This window comes from Aythya ferina, assembly GCF_964211825.1.
Source record: "Aythya ferina genome assembly, chromosome: 1".
In the NCBI taxonomy this organism is placed as follows: Eukaryota; Metazoa; Chordata; class Aves; order Anseriformes; family Anatidae; genus Aythya; species Aythya ferina.
In genome coordinates, this window is record NC_140296.1 from 84,326,142 (window position 1) to 84,346,331 (window position 20,190).

At 34.3% G+C, this 20,190-nt stretch overlaps 1 long non-coding RNA gene across 1 annotated transcript; it reads left to right on the top strand.

Annotated features, from left to right (window-relative positions):
- The first annotated feature begins 15,827 nt into the window (after positions 1-15,827).
- On the top strand, positions 15,828-19,549 carry LOC311430347. The gene is made up of 3 exons (XR_014688716.1): positions 15,828-15,943; positions 16,201-16,332; positions 17,818-19,549. It is a non-coding gene; the product is annotated as an uncharacterized lncRNA (long non-coding RNA).
- The last annotated feature ends 641 nt before the right edge of the window (positions 19,550-20,190 follow it).

Below are 20,190 nucleotides of genomic sequence, written 5' to 3' on the forward strand. Positions count from 1 at the left end.
TATCTAGACAATTTGTAAGTTTTTGATGTAAGTTAGAAAAAAAAAGTCCCTATTTGTCCCATTGTTATCGCTTTTTATTCTACAAAGTATCAAAATATCAAAGTGACCAAGAAAAGCTTTTTGTTTTGTGTGTGTGTGTGTGTGTGTCTGGTTTCTGCCAATTAACAGTTCTTAAACATGACAGAACAGCGATATTTGGCATATATTTAAGTCTGCTGAGACCACAGAAAAAAAATGAACAGAAATAGTATAGAAGTACCGTGATGTCTACATTAGCAAGAAGCATAGATTAACAAGACTGTATCTGCAGAAAAAACAGATGGCACTAAGGAGGTGACATTCACACCATAAACATTTAGGATTATTACATCAGGTGGTCACTAGGCTGGTCTCATGAACTGAATGTCTGAGAGTGGTTAGAGAGCATTAAATACTCTCCTAGAGAGCATCTTCCCTTTTACTTTCATCCAAAAGATGTCAGTTTGCATGCTAAAGACTGCTGGTCCTTGATATGAATTAAAGAACATTTGGAGAATTGGTCAGAATTGCTGAATTAAAACTGAACAAAAAAATGATAACGCAGGTACACCCAATGAAAACTTATCTTCTCTGAGAAATAGAAAAAATAATAGTAATTTATTTAAAATATAGTAATTTAAAAGTAATTGGTTTGCACTGAGGTCTGTGGTGTTTTTGCCAGTGATCAACAGTCTCCTGCCCTAGCAGAGCTCCTACAGAAGTCTTGATACAGAAATTAGTAGTTTTTATCAATGTACAACATTAGTTTTACTTAACAACTGAGATCTATATATCTTGGGGAAAGTTAACAATTATTTTGCAGGTTCTTGTTCTTGTTCTTGTTCTTGTTCTTGTTCTTGTTCTTGTTCTTGTTCTTGTTCTTGTTCTTGTTCTTCTTCTTCTTCTTCTTCTTCTTCTTCTTCTTCTTCTTCTTCTTCTTCTTCTTCTTCTTCTTCTTCTTCTTCTTCTTCTTCTTCTTCTTCTTCTTCTTCTTCTTCTTCTTCAGTATATATAAATAAATTGCCTGTTGGAATCATTCAAACCACGTAATTTCCTTAAATTTTCAATAGCAGACAGATATTTAAAACATAACATGAAGTTTATATTGAGCTCCAGTGTAAAACTTGGGTAACTCCATTTTATTCACAAGTCTTTATATACATGGAAGATCAGAAATAATGTATTTTAGCCCCATTTAGTGATATGTGCCCCATTTAGCGATATCCAGAGTTAATCTCATTGATGAGATTAACTCTGGATAATGTCCATATATGGTAACACTGTGCACTTTTAGAAAACTTTGCATTTCAAAATGTAAAGAAGTGCTTCTTCTCACATTTTTAACAGATAGGAGAAATTATTTTACCTATTTCATGCTTACATTTTCTAAGTCCTGGAGAGAACAAGTTAAAGGGTATGGAAAAAAATATTATCCAGAGCATTTCCTCCACAATAATATTGCTTCACAGCATGCACAGAATATCATTTAATATGATATTGCTTTTCTAAATGTCAACTAATAGTACAGCAGTCTATGATCTGTTATTATTATCTATAAACAGTATATACCAAAGGATGATATATACAGGAAAATAGGAAGTTAAAAGGGAATCTAGGAAAATGAGACATAACTTCAATCTAGGAACGGCCGTGATTTGGAAGAATATATTTCACTTCACAGTGCTCAAGTGGGGAGTAAATGTCTTCTTAATTCTAAGATAAGTTCAGCATCTGATCATTATTAGTACTAGATTTACACTGATAGTGAAAGCAGATAACATTATGTAGAACATGTTTTGCAGCATGCTTTTAGTATTGTAACTCCAATGTCAGACAACACTGCTGCATGAATATGAACAATGTATTTTTATTGAACAAAGGTAAAAGGAAAAGTCCTTCTGTGTTTTTATTTTATTTTACTTTATTTTGAGGTTCTTTAACTTTGAAAATACTTTTGAGCAAAATGATCTACTAAAATTAGTGTATGCCTCTGGTTGAATCAAGCAAATGAAAAACTTTAGGTTAGAGGAAATAGGAAATAAAGGTTGGGGGATTATTATTCACACACATAGGAAACATCTTTTCGGTATCGATATCTAAAATGGTTACCGTAACTCTTTCCGAGTATTTTAAGCTATCAGATAGCAGCTGAAAGTTGTGTAGACAAGGTACACAGGTTTTGGCATGTGTTTTCCTACTCTCTTTTTTTTTTTTTTCATTTTTCCATCTGTGTCATAAGCAGTACAAGAACAAATTCGTATCATGTTTCAATAATGAAGTTATGAATTTGAGATTTACTTATTTGCAAACACAGGGCTAAAAATGTGAAAAGATAAAATTACAGAAAACAGGAGATTGAAATATTATTTTTTTCCCCCAAAATATTGTGTTGTGGTTTAACCCAGCCAGCAGCTAAGCACCACACAGCCATTCACTCACCCTCCCCCCTCCTGCTCTGGGATGGGGAAGAGAATCAGGAAAACAAAGCCTGTGGGTTGAGATAGAGACAATTTAATAGGACAGAGAAAAAAAATGGTAATGGTACTACTACTAATAATGTGTATGAAACAAATGATGCACAATGCAATTGTTCACCACCTGCTGAGCAATGCCTGGCCTATCCCCAAGCATCCAGTCGCCCCACCCCGGCTAGCCACCGCTATATATTGTTTAGCATGACGTCAGATGGTATGGAATACCCCTTTAGCCAGTTTGGGTCAGCTGTCCTGGGTTTGTCCACTCCCAGCACCCCAAGCCTGCCTGCACCCCTAGCCTGCCTGCTGGCAGGACAGAGATAGAAGATGAAAAGTCCTTGGCTTGGTGTAAGCACTGCTCTGCAATAATTAAATCATCAGTGTGTTATCCACATTCTTCTCATCCTAAACCCAAAACATAGCACCCTACCAGCTAGTAGGAGGAAAATTAACTCTATCCTAGCTGAAACCAGGACAAATCGTAACAGGGTTAAACTTTAATTGTTGACAGAATCTTTGATAAGCTCTTTGACAGGTGTTTCCTAAAGTAAAACAGTAATGTAAACTTAGCTATGGTATAATAAAATAAAATATAGTAAACTATTAGATCATCCAGAAAGGTGCCAATATTATCCAACTACCACTAGAACAACTGTGCTAATAGGTTACCAGCCTAGTCTTGTTTTTTTCTTAGTCTATGCTATCCTAAAAAACAACTTAAAAAATTAAAAGAAAAAAGAAAGTGAATTTCCCAATTAAAAGAAACCCACTATACAAATACAAATAGAATTCATATTAAGAAATTCTTTTGCATAAATACACTGCCCTTGTATCAGGTCAGTATGTAGAAGACACACTGAAAAGACCCTTCTCTCCCTTTATGACTATATGAGTGTTGCACAACAAGGTTCTCTCATTAGATATGCACCAAGCTTCAGGCCTACCACAGAGTTAGTCCATTAACAAACACTTTGTTGTTAAATATTTCATTGTTATGAGCTCATACTTAAACCTAAAGAGCAATCTGTGAAAGAATGGAGTGTTAAAGATTTTATTGCCCATAAAACAACATGAGAGTAACTTTTAGAATGCTGCAGAAGGATTCTGGAAAAGGATGTCTTTCTTTGCCTTTTACTGCTTCTTGGTGAATATTTTCTGTTTACCACCTCTCTACAGTAATGCAGAGGATCTATGTTAAATCTATTGTGGAAATAAAATGACAGGAAACTCTGAAGCTTGTTACCCAACTGTCTTCAGTCCCTTTAAGATGGTACCCCTACAAATGTGAACACAGCATGACTGAGAAGATCCTGTTTGTGGTCCTTGACTCAACCTTGGATTATTTATTACTCAAGGAAATTTTGTACAGGTAAAATAACCTGCAGTTGTGGTTGGGGTAGTGAACTTTTATTTATTACTCAACACAGCTCTGCAGAAGGGTCTGTTGTCCAGGGAGCAGAAGCTAAAAAGAGATCATGAAGTTTATTCATTTTACATTATTCTTCATCTTGGAGTGCTGGCTTCAAGCTGGCCTTTCTTGGAGGAAATGGCAGGACTTAAACATACCATCCCTTTTGGAAAAATATGGGACATGACCTACCTACATTTAGCAGGTTGAATTGAATATATTGCTGCAGTTAATAATTTAGTGTAGCTTCATTGTGATGTATACCTGATTGCCATTCAGACTTTGTGAAACTCAAACCTCTTTTCACATTCATCTACTTCAATTTTATATGCCAAACTCTTAATGTCTCAAAATACTAAATAATATTTATTAAAGAGATACATTACCAGCAATGAGAAAGAAACCTCTCTGTTGTGAGGTACAAAAACATGTTATAGCTTGGTATGTTCTGCTGTATCTATGTGCAATATACGGTTATTAATAAAAGCTTCTAAAATCCTTGTGTTTGTCTTCTATAGTAACCCTGGTACCTTAAAACAATAGTTGTTATTGTAATGGAAAGGAGGAACTCTGACAGCCCAGACGCATGCAATTTTCAGACTTGGGAAGACAGTCAGGATACAGAGCAAAAGCTATTGGTATATACTTGTCACCTCAAACCCTCTTGACTGAATGTTTTCCTGTCTTCTATCTGAGGACTGTCGGAAAAAATGGTAATTTTTCCAACTCTAATTTTGTGATGTCTTAAAATTTGTGTCAGAATTGGGAACATTCCTGCCACTTTCTTACAGAGCACTTCAAATTTCAACAAGACTAACCTTCTTTATGAAAAATCAAACTCTTGACAAAGAGATTCAAACTGAATGCAATGAACTTGAAAAATCCTGTCATGATGTCATCCCCTCCTCCACTGTAATTAAACCATCCTTATTGTTTTTATCTCAATACATACTTTTCCAAGTTCTGGCATTTATTTTCTAGTATTTTCTTCACAGAGATAAGTGAACCAAGGTTCTTGCAATCAATGCCTTGAAACATTTAACTTTGTTGTATGTGGTAAGTTTGCGTTGATATTTTGGAATATATGGGCCCACTAGTCCCATTGAAATTAATGTAATACGTTTTCTCTAAAAAAAAATTATCCGCAGGAAGAGATTTTGTGAATCTTACTGTACAAATTATAACTTTCACATTTAATACTAAAATATACCTAAAAATGCACTTTTCTCATTTATATTAAAAAAATATTTAGTATATTTATCTCAATCTTAGCTACTGCGTTGAAACCTCTGATACATTGGTTATTGACAACACTGATATACCCCGAAACAGCCCCTGCAGACCTCTGGGAGGTTGCCTGTGGCAGTACGTCTTTGTTCATGAGGAGATCCATCAACATGTGTGAGTAGAGCTACCAACTTCTAATGTTAAAGGCATTCAGCACTTTGGGGATTTAGCACCTGGTTGTACCAGCTAGAAACTTTATTATTCTGCATGCACTTGCAAGCACAGTGGAGTTCTTCCATGTAACACAGAAATGTCTGACATACCTATTTCTTTTATACATGAATAAGACACCATAAGAAGGTTAAGTGTTAGCTATAAACTGTAAATGCTCATTAACTGTATTAACTTGCTATTAACTGTATTAACTTGCTATGAATACCAGCTGATGCTGTTTGTCATTTTTTTTTGATGTTGTCATGATAATTGACCAGTGAAAATGTTGCATGAATGGCTCAGTGCATAGTTCCTCTTTGAAGCTTTGAAGTGAGGCCATGGCAGTCTCCTCAGGGCCTCCTGTCCATAGCTGGACTTTTCTTTGTGAGTAGTGGAGGAAGGAGGCAGAATAAAATTCTTTTATATCCTGGAAACCACAGAAACCTTGTCCCAAAGTGATCTTAAATGATAGTGTGGCATTGCAAAGCTCAGAAACATTGGGGTTCTACATGATCTCTATATAGAGAAAGGTACAGGGAAAAGAAGATCTGGAATGACATCCAAACGGACTCTTGCAGTCTAGTTCTATGCATTAAACAGTTCGTATCCCTGAGGAAAAAAAAATAAAAAAATAAAAATAATCTGAGGTATTTACTAAACAATTTTGTTAATTGCATTCTTAATGTTGCTGAATTATACAGCAACATTAACATGGATTCCTATTAACACATACAAACCTCACACTACCACAGAGTACTTTCTTATCAGTGGACTGTGATGACTAGCACTTTTCAGGTTTGTCTTTCATGAAATTAATCTTTTGAAAAATTATATAAATAGAGAGAAGAAAATAATAAAAATAATAAAGTTTTTTTTTTTTTCTTTAAAGAAAAAAGTGTATGGACGAGAGCAGTCCTATAGATTTGCACTTACCTGACTTTACAATATAAAGCTTCAACAGTTTGGCATCATAGGGCATCTATTTGTTAATTTTTAACAGGAAGCTGAAGTGCTACCAATCATAAAACTGATGGGTAAAAAAATAAGAGAAGAGATCTACATATGAGTGGCTGTTAACATGAATAAATAAGAAATGACCATCACTGAAGACAGACACAAGAGTATCACTGAGAGAGCACAGAATGATTCTTTCTTCTAGAGAACCAAATGACTTCCTTATCCACCAGAAACACATAGAAAAGTCTGAGCCAAAGTATTTTGGCTTTTTCCTAACATTATAAATCATGAAAGTTAATGATGAAACAATATATTTTTATTGAATTTTAATTAAAAAGCAAAAAATAAAAATGAAAAATCACATCTTAAGTGTATGACATGAGTCAGATGTCTAAAGAAAATCACTACAGATGTTTTGTAAAAGGTCCATAAGAATAAGGTCCAAAATGCTGGCCTATTGGTGTCTTGAAAATAAAGCAATCACAGAGAAGAGGATACTAGAAAGAAAAGTCCTTCATGCCTCCTCTCATTTCAGTGTAAAGAAGTAAATAAAACAAAACTGAACTGAACATAGGAAAAACATGTTTTTATTCTAAAGAAATTATAGGAGAGTATATAATGTGTCAAAACCAACTGTGTATTCTGTAATGCTTGCAGTGGTACTGTCAGAAAACCTTCTAGGAAAACATTTTCAAAACACTAGAAATGCACTTTGCAAGAACTGAAGGATAGTGATAATCTTTCTGAAGATTAAGATGTGGAGAGCATTTCTTTCTGAAGATTAAGATGTGGAGAGCATTTTCAACTGATTGCACCTTGGTAACTCAGCCTGTGATTTCCACCTTGTAAAACATTATGAAAAGAATTGATGACTGGTTCTAAAATATCAGGAGACAAAAACAAAAGGAGTTTGAGATTGAGATAGAATTGTAATAGTAAATAATAAAGCAGAAGGTAGATAAAGAAAGGTAAAGAACATTGCAAGAACAATAGATTAAAAAGACAGTTTGGTGCAAATAAATATAAAAGATTGATCAGTCAGCTGAATTTTTATCACGTTTCAGAACCTATAAAATATGTAATGCAAAAAGAATGTTGAGTAAGTAACTACCTGTTCCATTGATGAATATTGAGAAATTGTAAAGACAAAAATGATTTAAAAATTCTTACTGTCTTTACAGAACTGTAAAGGTTCAGATTCCTTATTATATGATATTTTAGAATTCATGAAGCATGAATACAGAAAATAAGAATAAGACAATGCTGCAATCCTGCATATATAACAGTGAAGGAACAGAGACAGCTGATTTTAGCATAATGGAATCAGTAACGGAGTTTTGTCCATTATGAAAGAAGAATATGGGAAGGGATGTGAATATATCCCATACCTTTAAGTAAGACAAAAACAGACAGCTTGAAAAGTCAGCCATTTACCACTATGTTGATGTGGAGAAATTGTGGGAGAAAACTCAATGGTACTGGCATCAGAAGTCTCCCTTGATGAGAAAAAGCAGGGCAAACTGGGTTAGGAACATAGGAGCTGTCACAGTAAGTTAGTCAGTAATTCCTTTCTTTTGTTATCCTCTTTTTGACAGGGAGCAGCTATCAGTGCTTAAGAGAATAGAACAAAATATTAAAATGCACACAGTTCTGGAATGACTGTCTCACTGGTGAAGTTGTTTTATCTTTCTCTGCTGATTGGAGTTTGGCTTATTATCTAGAGGTCTAATCTTATGATGGCATTCAAGAAAACCCTTTAAATTTAACAGCAAATGCTGAGCTTTACTCACATTTTCTTTTTTCTTTTTTTTTTTTTTTACTTATAAAATTGTACAAAAGTGCCTGTCAATATAAAAAACAGCTGCAGAACTGGAAGGAAAAGATTGAACCCTAGGCATCAAAGTATTTTATTATGCTTTTAAGGCTGGCTGAGAAGCTGTGGTAATGCTCCCTTTTCTTAAACATGTTGATTTGTATGTGGAAGTTCTTTGTTGGACAAGAAAAATCCACAATTTAATTAAATCATATAAAATAAACAAATTTTCCTCTTTGAAACTTGATTGCTGAAGAATAAATAATTTCAAAAGTGGAATTTCAAAATTCACCCCAAACATACAAGCAAGTCTTGAAAAAAAATCTGAGAATATTGCTATACTTAAGAATACGTTGACTTTGTCTAATTACCACCCTGTCATTAACTCTTCAGTTTGTTAGGATTCACTTGCTTACCCTTCCTAGTACTCTTCCATCCTATCCATAAGATGGTTTTATGTTTGGTATGTCCTCAGCCAGACAAGCAAAACACTTTTTTGCCCATATAGCTTGACATCACACAGAAAGATTTAGGGATTCCAAGAAGGTGCTGATGGAACTGCTGATGGCACCAGAATGTCTGGGTCAACTTGGTGGTGTCCTTGCCTAATCAGCTACCCTGAGATGAAGGGCAAAGTAGCCTTGGAGCAGTAAGCAACATTATTTATTGCAGAATCTGAGTAGCATCTGAATCTGAATCTGAGTAGCATCCTTGTATGAGGAGCCAATCCCATGGCAAGTCAGAAATAATGGGGTCTCATTGTGAGTGAAAGTGCAATAAACATCAAAACTGTATAGTCTGAAAGAGGATATGATTGTGAAGTGCAAAACCACAAATGAATATACTCCCATTGTTTATTTCCTTAAATACACACATTCATGTTGCAGCAGATCTAAGACTATGCTAACACAAATGTAATCATAATCCTAGTAAACTGCATGAACTTCAATAAATTAGTGAATCCTGAATGATGGCAGGCTCAGGATGACTTTTTGTCATGAAATGTAGGTGATTATTCTTTTTAAAAGAACTTTTAAAATTTACTCTATAGAGAAGTCACAAACTTTTTAAGAGAATTTGTTACAGATGTTACAGATGTTGGTGCTCAAGAACTTAAAAATTTGTACATGAAACTAAAATAATAAAAGTTTGAGAGAATCACCCAAAGAAGAAAGAAAGGTCTGAACAGCATGTTTTTTTTTTTTTTTTTTTTTTTTTTGTTTGTTTGTTTGTTTGTTTTTGTTTTTTCTTCATATTTTGCAGCAGACCATGCAAAAATATATAGAGAAAAGAGTAAATGTAGGAAAAAGACTCTTCTAATCCTGTCTGTTTCAGTGTCCATCTGCAAAAATAGCAGACCCCAAACGAAGATTATGAACCCCAAAGAATAAAACTGAGATATTATTTCTGTATATATAGTATATATATATATATAAAATCAGTTCAAAAATCTGAATCAAAAAGGGTATTTAAATCCCTATGTTAACCATTATTACAATTGAGAATATGTATATTTTACCTCTTCTATATTCCACACTATTGGAGGTTGAATGGAAAACTGCTTTCTCTGTTAGGTATCAACTCACTAGATATTAATTTTAATAGACATCCTTGCTCATATTATGAAAAAAAGTGACTACTTCTTTCTTTGCTTTCACTATAGTTTTATGATTTTATAGATTTTAATCATATTCTTTTTCCACCATCAGTTTCTAAACTGTGAAATTTGAGTCTACACAGCTTCTTCTCAATATTTTTTTTTCTTTTTGGGGTGGAGGGGAAAGGACAACAAGAATTATCTACAATTTAAAAATGTAGATTTATTTAGTAGCATAAAGGAGATAAAGGAGTTTTTATGGTGTTTTTATTTGTCATGTTGATTTCTGTGAAGAATTAAGCTAGCATTTTCAGCATTATCTTGATAATTAAGCTCAAAATTCTCTTTCCAAAGCATCTAAGCATAATAGATCTCTTACAGTTCACCGCAGTGAAATGCTATGTGTTTTTTTTTTTTTTTAATTTCTCTTGTGTATATAGTTAAACTCCCCAGCACGAAATAAGACATTTCTTACTGTAAATGTTTATTATTATTATTATTAAGCCTTTTTGGTATTTTTTACAGTCCCTGGCTGTGGCTTGACCCGTAAGTAGCCCATACAGTGCTCTAGCAACCCTTGGTGGGTCACTGTGACAGACTGCAAATTAGAGAAGTTCCCACGGGAGATCTACTTTTGTGCTGAAGATGATTCTAACTCCCAACAGTCTATACAGAATACAGACAGAAAAAAAGAAAGTTCAAAACACAACCAAATAAACTGTGACCTTAATCTTCTACTGGTGCAAATCAGTCCAAATTCACCAAGTTGGAAAGAACATTAATATGAATTCTTTACCTGAGTGGGATATCTCTGGGTGGTAGAAAAACTGATTTTTCCTTCCTCTACCCCTTAACATATTCATTTAAAAAAAAAAACATAATTAGTTTAATTTTTTTTTCCGGGCAAGCAAATCTAGGACACCTTTTACCCCAGTTTCTGAAATATTGTTGTTGAATCTGTTTGTTCAAACAACATATTTGCAAATATTAATAGAAAATTTAGATAATAATTAGAGTTTGCAAAGCAGATGACTGTGGAACTATATACACTCATTTTTTTATAATGGGATATTCATGAAGTGGTTGCCAGCTTGAAATAGGGATCTTTATCTTTCCTGGAGATCTCTCCTGCTAATGGTTTCAGAGTGCAGTAGTAAGACATTTCAGCTCACTTGAAGTGGCAGATGTTTCTAGCTGATTTCACTGTAAGCTTGAGGTTGAATCAGGGACATTGGTTATAGATGAGGGATGGAGAAGGCTTTTTTTCCTCAGCAGCTTTACAGGCTGCCTTGCTAAGAGAACAGCCTAGGATGGAATTTATCTTTTGTTGTTAAGCTACTAAGAAAGCTGAAACAGGAAAGGTGGCTGTGAATAAAAGTTGTGATGACTCATCTCTGCTCTCTCTGGTTTGTAATTAGCAACATTTAAAAATATGGATGAGTACAATTGCCTCTTTACAGCATGTAAGCTGGCCTTGTCCTTTGCCAGGCCAGGCAATGGCTGTTGGCACAGACAATGCTGTAAAAAGACAAAAGGAAATCCCCCAGTAATAGTGTATCAGACACTTAGCTGGAAGCAAGGAGAGAGCTCATATTGCTCTAAGAAATAGAGCAATATTCTATATTCTTACTTCTAAATTCTAAATTATTCCTTCTATGTTTATTTTCCACTGTGTGCACTGCCTTCTCTGCTTCTTTACTAGGTAATTGAAGTCAATTCTTCCTTTTTCGTTTTGTTTTGTTTTGTTTTGTTTTTTGTTTTTTTCCAGGCAAATCCACAGTACTTACTCAGCTCCAGACCCCAAAACTTATTGCCCTGAAGGAGCTGCCTTCAGTATTTGGAGACTGGGATTTGAGAATATCCAAGGGGTCTTCGTGGGAAGAGAAAACAATACGGACAGCTGGGGATGGAGAAAGACTCCCACTTCTCTGACAGACTCCTTCCTCCCCACTGCTGCTACTTCTTTTTGTCCTCAGGGGGCTGTTGAACCTCTGTGTTAGAAGCCTTTCCCTTCTTCTCTGCATATATAAAAAAACTTCTGATGATCCATCTAGGTCCTTTGAGACCAGAAATATTTTTCTAATTCAGGAGCTGAAACATCAATGTGATGTAATATGACCCCCATGGCAGGGGCCACATTGGTGCAGTTATGAGCAGACAGACCCCTCAGTGAGTTGTACACAACATTGGCAAAATATTAGGGCAAACAAACAAGAAGATAGAGAAAGTTAATTTGTTAGCAAAATAGCTAATAGAGACACCATGTACTTTTTACATTTGACTACAATGTGTATTATATGAAGATGATAATAAGATATGGATCATAGTAAAACCAAATAAGGCCCCAGATATGATGGCATTTCTCCCTAGATTTTACAATGTACAAAGCAATAGAGCCAGTTAGTTTACAGGTGCTACCATTGGAAGACGTTTAATATATAACCAAACTCAGTTTGAATAGATTTTATGAAGAGCTGATAGTGTAATCTCAACATAGAGAGCTAAGCATTTCAGTAAAAGTATCTGGATGGTTCAAAAAGGTATACTTCATAAACCTGTTTTCAGCTATTAACTTCGGCTCATGGAGAATTTCCTGCTGTTTATATCACTGCCAAAGCTTGCTCCATAACTGTTATGAAAGAAATTTTTGCTATTGTTATCAGCACTTCAACATAGTCACAATAATCGCTTTGTGTGCAGGAGATACTAGTGCAGTATGTAAAATACTTTTTTTAATTATTATTTTTATTGGTGCTTTATGTTGAAAATATAGGAAGAATAATTGCACCACTGAAATTTGTGATATACAGTTATGATACTTTTAATTAAAAGGAAAAGAAAAAGACACCAGGTAATAGGATATTATTTTCTCCCCTTCTAATAAGCATTTAAAATGAAAATTTAAATGAAAATTTTAAAACTGAGAACTGAAGCACAATATCACTTAATGGGAATTGTCTGTCATATATTAAGAAATATATTGACAAAAAAATGCAGTACCATTTTCAGATTATTTATTTATTTTATAATACTTAACACAGCACTAGTCAAGAGCCATAACAGAGATATAACAGGGATTATGAAATAAAAGTGGAAAAAAAAATAGGCTCACCATTTGTACCAGACATATTTATGCATTTTTTTCAAGTTTATGACTGATCTCAGTTACCTCTGACACCTCCTTTAAATATAGGATTGTATGTTTTCTGGGCTTGTATTTGTTTAATGCTTGGGTCAAGAATATATCCAACTACTCTTCTGATTCAGGCCCCAAGTTTTCAGCTTGTGGGAAAGCATCCTCACTAATATAACTCATTCCCAAAGGCATCTGAAGAGAAGGAAAGGAAAAGTACTGTATAAAGGGTGGCTTTTGCAGCTTGCTCTTTGTACCTTGAAGGCAAACAGATGTACAGACATACAGAAACTGATTTGAGTTGGAGCTTATTGTATGACCTTATCCTTAATTCAATATAATTCATAATGCTTCTAGAAACATTAAGAGCTTTACCTTGATAGTCAGGTTTGGCACATTGACATCCAATACCTCTTTTCCTTTGTTTGACTGATGCCTCCTTCCTGATAACAGACTTGTTAATCTACTCCTTGATCAGCTGAAGAACATAGAAAGAACACAAAGTAGGGGGAAAAACAGATATTGGACTACTTGTAGAAAAGCTTCAGAACAAGCACATCTTAGATTACGCTGTCTACTTATAAGCTCCCTTAAGTTTATTGAAAATTCTTCTTTGAAGACTATAAGATTCAGAAAAACAGGGTAGGTTGAAAACTATTACTTAGAACTGGTCCTAATACCTAGCTTTTAGCAAGTACTGGCAAGTCATGAGTGTGCCATAGAAGTTATGCTTACGTTTTTGGGGCAAAGGTACGGAAATTTATTACGTAGATCAGTCTGTTTGGTTCAGACAAAGAGACCCTACCTACATGTGCAGGGGATGTTCTCTTTTAGTAGCGCTGTGTAGAGACAAGCATATGTCAAGAAATATCCGGAAAAAAATGAGTAGTAATTTACATGGAAATGAAGAAAAAGAAAAGATGCACGTGAGAATATTTAATTAATGTATAGGTACTTTTATGCACTTTTTGCTCAAACTTTTGTACTTGAAAAATATTGGAAATATATTTTCCTTTTTTTTTTTTTTTTGAAATTTTATGAGTACTGCTTATAATGAGACATATTCATATTTTATTCAATATTTCTCCTTTTTAAAATACTGGAAGCTTATCCACATAACCATGAATGTTTGAGAAAGAGCAGTCTGACACTGAGAAGAAAAGAGTATTTCTGTGAGCTCTCTACAGCGAATTTAAGAGTCGGGAAACCTGGATAGCTTAGATAAGATTCAAGCAGGCTTCAAAACATGAAGTTTCTCCTTTGAACTGAACTCTGCTACCTTTGTTTCTGAAGTGGTTATGACATCTACAAGACCCTCTAGCAAAAGACTGAATGATAGGGAAGAAGAGGTACAGCTGAACAGCTGTTTCTTAAACAAGGAAGAACTGCAAATTATAGTTCCTGAGAACAACAACAACAACAAAAAACAGTTTTTGTTCCTATTACTAATAAAAACTAGAAATGTTCTCTACCTTCCTTTCAGGGATTTCTCACAAGATAAACTACTCCTTCTGATGTCAGCTGGAAAGTCACTTAGTTACTTCATCTTTTGGCAAGCTTCTCATTTTGGTCAAGCCAGAATGAATGGTAGATCAAGCACACTTAACTATTCGCTTAAGAGTGGAGATTGCAGGAACATTTCTAAGATCGCTGTTGTCTTTGCCATTATTTCAATTTACTAAAATCAAATCTACATGATTATCAAGTAGATGTACGTGCCACTTAAGATCAGGCCTAGAACTATTAAATTCCATAATATATAAAGTGAATTACTTTTTATTTATTTATTTATTTATTTATTTTCATTTTGGCTGGAATAAATTTCCACCATGAAGAATGTATCTGCTGTGTCAAATTTATTACCTTGGAAAACAACAACAACAACTGTTACAAAAGAACTTGTGTAAACATTTAGCTTTGACAATTTAAAAAAATTAACATCTCTATTCTACAGTGGAAGGAGTTTAAAACATTAAAATCTTTAAAAGATCCACAATCCAAGTGAAATACTCAGTGATTGAAACAACATATTTTAAACTAATCTAACGTAGTTTCCTTTATATATTCTCAGTTTATGACAATGTGAGATTTTTCTTTTTCTACTGTGTTAAAAAAGTGAGAAGTATGAAATGGGAGATAGGAAAATAACTGAAATCTTAAAACTTATAACAAGCTGGACAATCAGATTACTGTTCAGCTCTACATAAAAAAACAAACAAACAAACAAACAAACAAACTATGAACATTGTGTCAGATTATGTGTGACTGTAAAAAAAACCAATACGCTATTTCCATGCACCTACTAAACTGTTTGTCATTCAAAAGTTCAACTTCATACATAACATATTGTTGACATCCAGGGTCTGTGCTGTGCTTTTTTACTTACTGGATTATGGGTCATGCCTTGGGACATGGAGTTCTTGGAACATGCCTTGAGAAGCTGGAGGACAATATCTTTTTCCTTTTTTATTTTATTTTATTTTATTTTATTTTATTTTTTTTTTTTTTTTGTAAAATGATCAACCAAGAAAGGGAAAACAGAATTCAGATCTGTTAAAAAAAAAAAAAAAAGTTTTTTTTTTTTTTGCTAGTATTTGATGTGAAATAAATGAGGATTCATAATGGAAATAAATGAGGATTCACAACAGTATTATCTGTTCATTCTCAGAAGTGGACAAGTTTATTTTCTGTTAAATTTTGACTTAAAACTGGAATGCATATTGGACTTGAGAAGAAAAAAAAATATAGTTAAAAATAAATATGCTGCTTAAAAAATAAAAATGCTACTTTTCAGAGTTTTACCCAGTTATAATTCCTTTACTTGCCAGTCAGACATTGTGACGAGGAAATTTTTTCGTTTCTGTTCAGAGCTATTCCTTCCTCTTGGGTTGATCACAGGGTTGATGCTGACACTTACATGACATCATGGATTGCCAGCTATGTTATTGGGACACCCTCTGGTCTGGGGACTTGCCAAGATGAGTCAGGGCTTACTTTAGCTTTCTAACATATAATAACAGTTTGATTTATGAATAAGTGACATGTCATGAACATATCAAGAACATGTGAGAGGTCTGGCATACCTGGGAATTAATCCAGATTGGTGAGATAACAACTTTGAACTTCTCAGTTTTGATGTTTTAGTACTGCTGTTGAAAGTGCTTGCCGTTGTATTTTACTCTTGCTGCATTTTTCTTTGTAAGTTGAGAAAAAGAAATCATAGCATATTTTAAATAATCTAAAAATCTATTTCCCTCACTCTGATACATAGAGATGAAAAACCTTTGTAGTGTTTCTTCTTTCTAAAAATACTTTGTTTACAAGTGGCTTTTTCACTGCTGTTTTATTTTTCAAAAGCAGATGTTATAACTGCCTAATTCTGAGACAAATTTTCCTCCTCTTCATTGCTTTGAAGAACTGAAACAAACAAACAAACAAAAAACACAAAGAAATTTTCATGCTATTTGGAGAAATTAAATCCATATAGAAAAGGTATGCACTGCTCAAAATGTTATTTTACAGAGTAAGATGTCTACAGCATATGCAACAGTCACAGCAAAAATCAAACAACCATAAAATTAATGAATGCTAGAATAAAGCTCTATCATATGCTTCAGACTTCTGACTAAATAAAATTTCTGAAGTCTGAATTATGACCACCAGGTATCACTCAGAGAGCACATCAGTGAGTTTCAACACACATCTTCAATGACCATTTTGTATTATCCTTTGCTATTAATTATCAGGTTATTAACTCACCATTGTAATATTTTCTCTAAGTATAACCTATATTTCATTTAGGGCCAGGGAGCAAGAAAATAGACCTGTAAGGACCACTTTTCTGAATTAAATTTCTGAGCATTTTTTCCATGACTGTAATATAATTATTTGTACTTTCTACAAAATGTATGTAAAATACTATCACATTTGAATTTTCCATGTCCATCCTGAGGGTCTTTTTCCTCTGGTTTTGTGTTTGCCTGTGAAATTCACATAGTGTCCTTCTTGAAAAAGCTGTCTTCCTCTTTCTTCTCCCATATTCCAGTCTGTGGAGATTTCTGTGTCAGTGAAGATCTCCCTCTGAAGGTATGGATTAAGAAAAAAATTGGCAGATTTGCTAAAGACAAGTGTGAATTGTAAACACGGTGCAAGGACATGGAAGAATCAGGCTCAGTTATAAAAAGTGAAATGGATTGTAATGTTTCTTTTGCCCAAACTACAGTAATGAAATTAGAATAGTGCACCCCTGCCTAAGTGGTTTTGTACACTGAAAACAGGCACATTCATCTTAGTTCCCCATTAGTTCAACAGGTGTTTTTTTCTACTTCTCACAGTTGCAAATCTGCAGCCAGTCCTATTGTCTATCAACTTCACATATCATATTATGACTTGAATCAAGAGACTATCAACAGTTGCCACAGCACAAGATTAGGAAAAATCATTAGGATGTGATGAAAAGAACATGTAAACATATAATTAGGATGAAAACACATTATTCTTTGAGAACAAAAGACAGAGTGAAGGCAGAAGGCTTGGGGCTATGCAATCTTAGAAATGAGTATATGCACCTCTAGTGAAAATAGTATGTTCTCCTTCAGAAATTAGTGTTTGCTTACAATTCAGGTAGACAAAGAATCTATATACCATTGCCACTGGTGAAGACTAGAGACAGACAACTAAACATCCCCAGTCTGTTGGAAGCTGATTACAAAGATACACAGACAGAAGGAAAATTATAGAGAAATTTGTTAGCAGGAAGATAGTGAATGCTCAGTCTCTTCTATTATGTGCCTGGGGAATAGAAGAGCCGGGATTACTTATCCTTGATAATTGCGGTCAGGGAATAGGTCATAAATGGAGACTGTATCCTCATGGTGTTAATCATCTCTCTTTTTTTCTCTATTTTATCTCTATTTTTCTGCCTCCAATCTCCCTCACTAAACACTGTTGACCTATGTGTTTATTTGATTTGAACAGTTAAATAAGAATGAATTCATATAGGGGAGACATGCCACTGCTCTTAAGAAATATAGTGCACCAGAAGGCTCACTTGTCTACTAGAAAAGTAGCTTTTAGCAAGACAGAGACTTTGGAAGGAATTTGTTCACCATGAATGCTGCAGGAATGTGCTGCTTGTCACCATGGAAGCAATGGGAAGAAGGAATAAACTCTTCCTAAATTCTGAGCCTCTTAAAAAGGGTTAGCTCCATGCATAAAGATGACATTCCCTCATGTTTTCCTCATCTTCCTTCTGATGTCATCACTGAAATGGCGGAGGACATTTATGAGAAACAAATGTAAGTTTCCAGATCTTCCCTTGGACAGAAGTATGGAGACAGGATCTAAAAATGGTAAGATAGAAGGGATCAATTTGTGAGACAGAAGTTTCCAAATCATCAAATCTGAAGAAGAGATTGAAGTAGGAGAAGTGTATTGCACTGACCAATATATATTTTTTTGAATGTATATAATCACATTTTCATGGTATTTTGTTCTATTTGCTGTTATTTCACTCCTTTTTATCTAGTTTCTCAGAACACTGAGATGCACAGTTATCTTCTAGCTACCATGAGAAGGTCCTTGAAAACCTATTTAATAGCAATAGCCAACTATCAGTAGAGATTGAAGTCTGTTGACATCTCAAATACCCTAGATTTATATACCTGCCTGAGTCTAATGCTAAGCTTACAAAGCAGTTATTAGTTCTTGACAGTGCAGAGTAACTGAATTAATACTGCTGTACATGGTTAAAAATAATGGCATGTAATTGCTTCAGGTTTAGAGATTCAAAGATCACAGGAATGGAAGTGACCATTATGACTGTCAGGCTTTCTCTGTAACCCGGATCATATTGTATGCAATATTTTCTAGTTCTGAATACCTCTTAGTTGAAGTAGAAGTTTGGATGAAGTCAGTTTACGTGAAGTTAAAAGAAAATCCATCACATGGCTTGTCCTAACAGTTCACTACCCTAACAAATATTTCCATTTTGTTTCTAGTTTTAGACATCAGCTCTTTTTTTCAGATGAACTACTTAGCAAAAGACAGATATAGTTCTAAAACTGGCAACATCTATAAAATAGCAAGGTGTAGAAAAGGACAGATAATACACCGGATGTAGAAAATACAGGACCATATTTATTTGTATTACAAACCCATTCTGAACCTGTTGTGTTTATTCAGTGTAATTTGAGAATTCTTAGAACCCTGGTACTTAAGCCTGTTACAGAAAATCCTGAGTTCATTATCCTATTTGGTAGGTATTTTAAATTTGCTGCTAGCTTTTCATCTATGATTAATAGGTCTGTTATTTCAAATTTGATGTATAGTTCATACAATGTACAAGTGAGTGACTTCAGTATGAACCAGAATGTTTAATAAAACATAAAAAGGAGTTTCAGCTGTACAGTTCTGACTATGCTTAGCATTTTTTTTTCCCTCCTTTGATTTAGATTCTCTCTGGCTTTCTAACTTTCTCTCTCTCTCACACTCTCTCTCTCACTTTCTCGTAACAAGTTATTTTACTATTTTATAAGGCAGATTAAATCTTCACACTAATTTCCTTTGATTTCCTTTATGTGAGTCTTCTTGATTGTTAGCATTTCCTTATAGATTTCCAGCATGCGTGACAATCTAACAAGTGTTCTCCATCCTTTTGTTCTATGAATACCAGATTTCATTAAATTCATTTGAAAGATGAAATACAAAATTGGTTGGTTTTGGCAGTTTTTAATCTCTCCGGAGGTTAACAATTTTACAATTCTACAATTTCTACAACAATTTTATTTGGAAAAAAATATTGAAAAATTTTCACTGGGATTTAGGTGGAAGCCAATTACATAGGAAACAATTGAAGAACAAATAAAAGTAAAGAATGATACATTTGATAGTTTTTCACAGGAGTGGATAATCTATGCCTCAGCCACCTTGACAATAGCTGGCAAGTTGGTCTAGTTTGAACATTAATCAAATGAATATGCAACAAAAGCTGCATGCTAGCTGACCTTACAAGAATCATGGCCAGTTGATTAAATAAATAAATAAATAAATAATCTACCTTCTCAGTATTAGTGAAGTTGCTACTAGTTTACTGTGTCCAGTTTAAGCACCAAGTCCCAGAAGGACTGTGGATGGAGATGATCTGCAACCTTGGACATGTGTCCCGTGTGATGCTGAGGCATTCTGTCTGGTGACAGATTAAGGGGTGCAGTTTAATAGCTCCACATGTCTATTCAAATGGAATGCAACTGAAGATGGCTGTAAAACAAGTAGCAGACACAGGCTTGCCTAGTTTCAGTCTAGGAGAAGCTGCGTCACTGGGAGGGTGGTGCAACACAGGGACAGGTTTCC